This window comes from Tripterygium wilfordii, chromosome 1, assembly GCF_013401445.1.
Source record: "Tripterygium wilfordii isolate XIE 37 chromosome 1, ASM1340144v1, whole genome shotgun sequence".
Classification (NCBI taxonomy): Eukaryota; Viridiplantae; Streptophyta; class Magnoliopsida; order Celastrales; family Celastraceae; genus Tripterygium; species Tripterygium wilfordii.
Genome location: NC_052232.1, coordinates 6,817,949 through 6,825,723, shown reverse-complemented (window position 1 = coordinate 6,825,723; position 7,775 = coordinate 6,817,949).

The following is a 7,775-nucleotide window of genomic DNA, read 5'->3' as shown; positions in this document are numbered from 1 at the left end:
ACACCTAAATTTTGATTCATAAAATAAGAGAAATAATAATTATTCTTTTCATAAATTTAGATGATACTTTTGTTACTACTATTAGACTTTATTTAAACGGAATTCTATATTTGTATATTGTACATAAAGTAGGTATTGCCGTATTGGTCAATGAATTAGTTTGGGAAAAAAATATGTGCATTTATAGTGTACATGTTGACCTGTTTGTCATCTATATATATATATATATATATATATATATATATAGAATAATTATCCTATCTGAATCAAAAGTGTGAACCAACTTTGTGAACTTCAAATCCAATGGTTGTAATAAAACAAAACAAAAGTGGGGATCATAAATTTTCTGTGGGACTCATCACATCTATGGTTGAAAAGTAGGTTCACAAAGTTGGTTCACACTTTTGGTTCACATAGGAGAATTATTCTATATATATATATAAATAAATTGTCTTACGCAGACCTCCGCAACTTAATAACTTACGCAAGTGGGGCCCACTACTTTGGGTGTCACATATTTCAAATCAATGGTGAGATTGAGGTGCGTAAGTTAATATAACTTATGGATGTTCGCATAAGAAAATTCTTGATATATATATGATCCTAAAGTGAGATTTTAAAATGAGATTCTAACTTTTAATACATTTTTTTTGTTCGAAACAAAAATCAAAATCAGATGCAACCTAAAAAGTGTATGGAATGTCTTTTATTTTATATTCAACGATTCAGAATTATCATGCACTTTTAATGTTGAATTTGATTTTTGCTTCAAACAAAAAATATATTTTTGGGTTCGTAAGATTGAGCAAAATACAGATTCTCCTATAAGATCATAAAGTAAGGATATAAAAAATATAACACATATTTTTACCATTGATTTGGAACATGTCAGACCCAAAACAATAGGTTCCACTTGTCATTTTATTTAAATCAATGCTAAAAAAATTGTCCTTATTTTATATCATTACTTCACATGTCTTGTGATTTTATCTATACTATATATATTATTAATTAATAAATGCCAGTGGTAGAAAAAGAAGGGAAAAAGAAGAAGTCAAAGGCACTTCCTCAAACATGTGAGAGCTAGACTACATGTGGCCCTCTTTGCATCCACTTGAATCTTGATAGTTTTATGCTTCTAATTAATTAATTAATAAGTTAGGCCCCATAAAGGTTCCAAAAATTGTCATGAAAGGACAAGGAAGAAAGAAAGTATCTCACAATTCTACACCTAGCTACTTTTTGCCACTTTTTTCCAATGATGCATGCATGCCTCTTGTTATGTCAAATGAGTTTGAAGACTTTGTGCCATAAAAAAACTGAGTTTGAAGAATTTTTTTACAAGGTTGATCCCAACATTTTATTCCTCATTAAATCTAACACCACGGAAGTAGTTTAAGAAATTACACCACCGGACAACACCGAGATTGATATATCCGAACAGACTAAACAAACATACATAAAAAAAAAAAAAACAACAATGATTCTAAATCAAAATTTTTGACTTTCCCTTCAGCAAATGAGTTTGAAGAAGTAAATCTCAACAATTTAAATCATCAAAATATATAATAATAAAAAATTTATATATTATATATGAAAAAGAGATGAAGGTGAGGACAATATAAAAATAGAGTGGGAGTATTAATTTAAGAGTTGACTTGGTTGACAATCAGTTGAGTTAGATATATGTGCCTAAGGTTCGATTCCTATCATAAACGTAATTCTCCGTGGTATTTCAAGAAAAGATAGAATGTCATTATGCCTACTCATTTGTCCCACCAAATTCCAATTGTAGCTATCCTATCAATAGAGGAAGTATAAGAAAACAAAGTTTTTATTTATTAAGGAGTGTCTTTTTGCGATGAAATTGCTTACATCCCTTCGTCACTTATTAAAAAAAACTATCATTAGCTAATTATCACTATTAAAATCTTAACCGTCCATATATAGCCATTCAAATAATCCAAAATCCCAAATGTTAACACGTCATCCATTCAAAACACAATTTTCCAACTCTTTGAAAGAAGAGAAACACACTTCCTTCCGCTGCTGATTAGTCTTGTGTGACAGTTTTTGTTTGGATTGATGGATTTGGGAGAACGAAATAAAAGGGAAGGGAATACAAAAGAAGGGAAGGAAGGTAATAAAATGGAAAATGGAATATTTTTCCCTCTCTCATTTTTTGATAGATAAAAAAAAGAGGGAAAATATTTGTTATTTATCTTGTTTTGATAGCCATCATAAAGGAAAAAAAAAAGTCAAAAAAATCGTTTAATTTACTTATTCATCATTATTTTTATGTTAAAATATTACGTACAATATGGTAAATTAGATTTTTCACTTATAGATAACTTAACTCTCCTTTCTCATCCCTCCAAATGACCTCATTTTAAAAGGAAGTATTTGGCAAAAATTTGATGAAATCTCTCCCAAATTCTCATAAAATTCCTTCTTTTATTTTTTTTAAACTATCCAAACAAACAGGAGAATTGAATCTCATTTTCATTCTCTTCCCTCCTCCCAAATCACTCGATCCAAACACACTCTTACAACTCATAGTGCTTGTTTGGTGTAGCGGATCCGCTGGCTAAATGCCAGCGTATCCGTCCCAAAAAATAAGCTCTCGTAGGGAGCTTATTGACAGCGGATCCGTTGTCTTTTTTATTCTTTTTAATGATGTGAGACCTAGTTTTTATACATAATCTTTTTATTAATTTTTTTTAAAAAAAAAAAACAAACGTGTCCCCAATTTTTAATACTTAACCTTTTTATTAATTTTTTTAAGAAACTAAACATGGACCCCACATTTTATTTAATAAAATAATTATTTTAGGTAACATTTTTTATTAGTTTTACTTAAAAATATAATTTATACAATTATTCCCACTTGTAAAATATTATAATATTTAATAAAAAATATGTTTAAAATTAATTTAAATAAGAATTATATAAAATTTTAATATAAAAAAATAAAAAATCTAATATTATAATACTTTATTTCAATAGTTTTTTCGTTAACCTCAGCTTTTACTTCACCAAACACCTCACAACATATTTCACAGCTTTTCTGTTAGCATTGAAAATCAATCTTTCCGCACCACCAAACGGACCCTATAATTTGCTTTCTCCACCTACTGAGTTGAAGCATGCTGAAAGATGGGTTTGCTAAGTCTGCGCAGATGTTTTTCTCAATCAAAGGACGGTTAAAGCAAGCACAGCCAAGAAAGAGAAATTGCATATTTCCAAACAGGTTGCTGGAGAATCCCAAACGTTGTTCCTTGCTTTGTTATGCATGCAGACTTGCGGCCAAATTTAGTCCATCAGATCACATGGATATGGTTAGTTAAGATTTTATTTCTGAATCAAACATTGTAGAGGAGCCGTGTCCATTGTCCCCACTAGACAACCCCTATAAAATAACGATGACACAGCCCTAGCTAAGAAGAAGATGCACCCACAACACCCCACCTTTTCTTAATCGCTTTTATATAGTACTCCAAGTATGGTATGATCACATCATGTGTTTTTGTGTACATAACCAACATTCTTAATTATGATTCTTGTTGTTTAGTAAAAAACAAAAAAATCAGATTTTTTGTGTCTGTTTTTTTTTTTTTCACTAATGATGCTTGCATGTCATCATCCATTAAGAAAAGGGTTTTGATGGAAGTATTAGATTAAATCATGATTGGATATATATTTGATTCTTTTGAATTAATTAAAAAAAATTTCAATATAGCATCTAATTAATGTAAGTGAATTAAGCTTATTTGCAATTTTACTCATGTTATTTAATTAATTGCTAGCTCTAATATTACACATATTGTAGGATCTCAATAACAAAATATGATATAAACCAAAGAAGAGGTGGTTCATAGCAATAATTCCAAATGTGTGTTGATCTATATAAACAATTGACCCACAGATATATTGGCAAATCCAAATTGGTACAAGCCGTGCTCTAGTGATGGATTAGTCCGTGGTCCGATCGTATGCCCTACCATTTGTTGCTCGATTTGTCATCATCTAGATATACAATTATATATATGGATCACTATGACTGCGCTTGCAGCACGTTCCAAACCTGAATAAAGGAAGAGAGTTGGAGTAAGTCGGTAGTTAACGTGAAATTTTGTCAAACCTATGAACATGAATCAAATTAGAATTTAGTTGGGGAAGCAAACTTCATGTGGGGTGAGATGGGGGCTTGTATCGAACAAGCAGTAAAAAAATACTTGGTAAGTTAAACGATCCTATACCTAAAGGCAAAAAAAAAAATGATAGGTGGAATGAGAATGTTATATGAAGTTAATATTGGTAGGGATGAGGATGGTTATGATAAATACAAAGTAGCCAGAAAGAAACTAAGAAGATTATAGAAGAGACACATCACAAAATATATATAACAAGTTAGATGCTCGAGATGTAGAAAAAAATATATATTTATAGGCTAGATAAAATATGAGAAAAGAAAAACTAGGGACTTAAATAATGTAAAATGCATCAAATATATAGATGACTGAGTTTTTGTGAAGGACATATAAAATTAACGAGAGGTGGAGAAGTTACTTCATTGAGCTGCTTAATGGCGGCCACGAAGAGAACATCGAAGATCTCCATGTCTCTCAAGAGAACAGGGATGTTTGGTACATAAGGCGTATTTATGATGATTGAAGTGAATGAATTCTTAAGAAGAATGGAAAACGGGGTTAAAGTCATTGACTGCACATAAGAGATACAAATAATCAACATATAATAGTTCATAAGCCTAATAATATATTGGGTTAGTTAAACCACCCAATATAGGGGGTTGTACCAATTTTTGTTAAAATTTTAAGTGTTTCATTGTATTTTATGTGATTTGCCATCTAGTTTAAATATATTGGAAAGAAAAATGAGGGAAAAAGAAGAAGAAGAAAGAAAGGAAGGACCACAAAATCTCCTCAAATCTTACAACTAAATTAATATGCTGTAAAGGGACCAAAGAAATAAATATATTTCAATTGATTGACACAAATGAATATCCAAAAGAATTCCAAAAATCATTTTCAAGATGTTGTATTTTAACTAGAAAATTGATTATAATTTAATGATCCAACATGGTTTAGTCTAGAGATGTCTTTCATTTTATCAACTCAAATTCCTAACGTTTTCATTACATCAATTCCAAAATATCTCAATTAATATATTATAAATAATTTTCGCGAATCAATTGTCAAGAGATATGTGGATAATAGATTTTTTTTTACCAATATAACATTCTTGGGGTAATTGTCTTTCAATTATTTACTAATATAGCACTTCACGTTGGTAGTACTGGCGTGATTAATGTTATTATTTTACAATCACGCCAACACCATCGACGTGTTTATCTTTTACACGGTCACGCCACTTAAGTGACGTCATTGTGAAAAAATAACAATTACGCCACTCAAAATGGCGTGACCTTTTAGAACCATATGAGAAGTGACACCCCAAAGCTTCGCCGCATCCATCTGCCATAGGTTCGCACGATAGACAACGAAAATAGACACATAATCAACAACGAAAGCCAAAAATCTCAGGCCAAAGCTCACAATTTTGAAGTCGCGATTTCGACTAAGAAAGAATCCATATAAAGTGGGTTTGTCCCAAATAAACTTGCGTCTGGTTTCATGGAACCAACAACTGCAAACACTGTCGCCGCCACCCCCTTCGTTTCTTGAGTCGCGACTCTTTTGCCTCCGAGATCTCTCTAGTATCTTCAATCAACTTTCAACAATTCATCAGCATGAGAGTTTGAGTGGTCCAATTTCAGATTCATACAAAATTGTTCACACATGTCTCTCCTAAAAGGTGAGACAAAAACTCTTTCACTAGTCAGGCCAACATCATTGGCATGAAGTGCTATTTTGGTAATAAATTTCAAGTCAGTGTTATACTAGTATTTAATTGTGACGAGCGTATTTTGGTAAAAAAAACTCGGATAAATTGCAATAATTGGCACAATTGTGATTCTCCAATAATCGTCGGGAGCGTTATGTATCCCTAACAAATTCAATCTTAATCAGCCATAACATGTAATTAGACAACGTAATAACGAAAGTCAATGTAAGTAGACAACGTAATTACGAAAGTCAATGTAACTAGACAACGTAATAACGAAATTCAATGTAATACGATAACGTAATACTGTTATGGCCGGTTATGGAAGAAATTATTAGGGATATATAGAGTTTTCGATAATGAAATACATACATGACTTTTCATTACGTTAAGCAACTGATAATAGCCACACACCAGTCCAATAAATTATAGTAACCTTTTAATTGGCAAATAAGAAAAGTTCATGTTGTCATCTCACTATAAAAAAATTATAGGGACAATTCTCGTAACGATCCGTTCCAAAAGGGGTCTACAAAACTAATAAAATATTCCCAACTACATAAAATTATGTAATGTGCTCCAAAAATTCTTTATTTCAATCCAAAATCTCATCAAATTCAACTAGTAATAAATGACACAGTTAAATATGTTTCAACCAAAGATCACATACGGAAGTTTAAACGACTAAAACCCTATCAACACTATCCACAAGGCACAAACCCACAATTCACTTACGTCGTCGGTTGCCATCTAACTAACTTACTTGAATGGGAGACAAAATAAAAAAAAAGGTAAAAGTGTCAATGTAACTATTGAAATTTAGATTTTCATGTTGAAAGAATTCATTTCCAATTAAGTGAATCATTTGCTCAAAAAAAAAATTCAAGTGAATCACACTTGTGATTTGGGCCATTATATATATTTTTTCACAATTGTTTCTTTGTTTTACTTCCCAAATTCATGATGCAGAATTGAATTTTTCCAACATTTGGCCGACATCCGATAAAAAAGATTTTCCAACATATGAAGGGTATAAAATAGAAAGTTCAAAATTAATCAAAGTGCACAATTGAAACATCCAATTTCACCATAACTACATTAATACGTTACAGAATCACAATACATAGAGAAGAAAAAACTTGTTTGATTCCATTTTTACGGCTGCAAGAAAATGACATCAATCGAACCAGTCAATCAACTGGATGGTCTTACACGAGATCTAAAGCCACACGTGTGACCGAGTGACCAATAATATATTCTGTTTACATAGCAAATGGGTCTGTCAGAGGTGCACGTGTGGCTACCCATTGATGTCATGAAGACAGTGACTGTGATATGATGACATTCACATGCAAGCATTTGGGTATTAGCAGAACTCTCATATCTCGGCCGAATGGCCATTTCTTTGTTTCTGGCCCATTCCCAAGTAGATTGAAAGGAACAACCCAACTACCATCCAATTATATGTATTTGCATACATTCATTATCCCCACGTACAAATGTGCATCATTTTATTATCTACATGTTTTTTTTTTGTGTGTGTAGAAGTTAAGTTGTCATTTGTTTCGCAGAGTAGGAGATAGAAATGGAAAGAGCATGTCAAGAAAGCTATTTTCCCGACACTCTCATTTTTTATAAACTTTGGATCACACTCTCATGCTACTTTCTATTATCATTAGTTTTCTTGGAAATATTTGCAGGGGGCAGCCATGACATAATATGGAGATAGGGACTGTTACAAGATTTTATGTTAAGGTGGGCAAAGCTAAGCGGAGGTCTAGTTCCTCTTATTTTTTTGGATTGTCTATTAATTATACATTTGAAATTATGAAAAAATAATATCAAAAATTTGTAAAATATGATAAACAATAATTGTCAAATGTTTTCTTATTTCAATCATTTGAGCATGA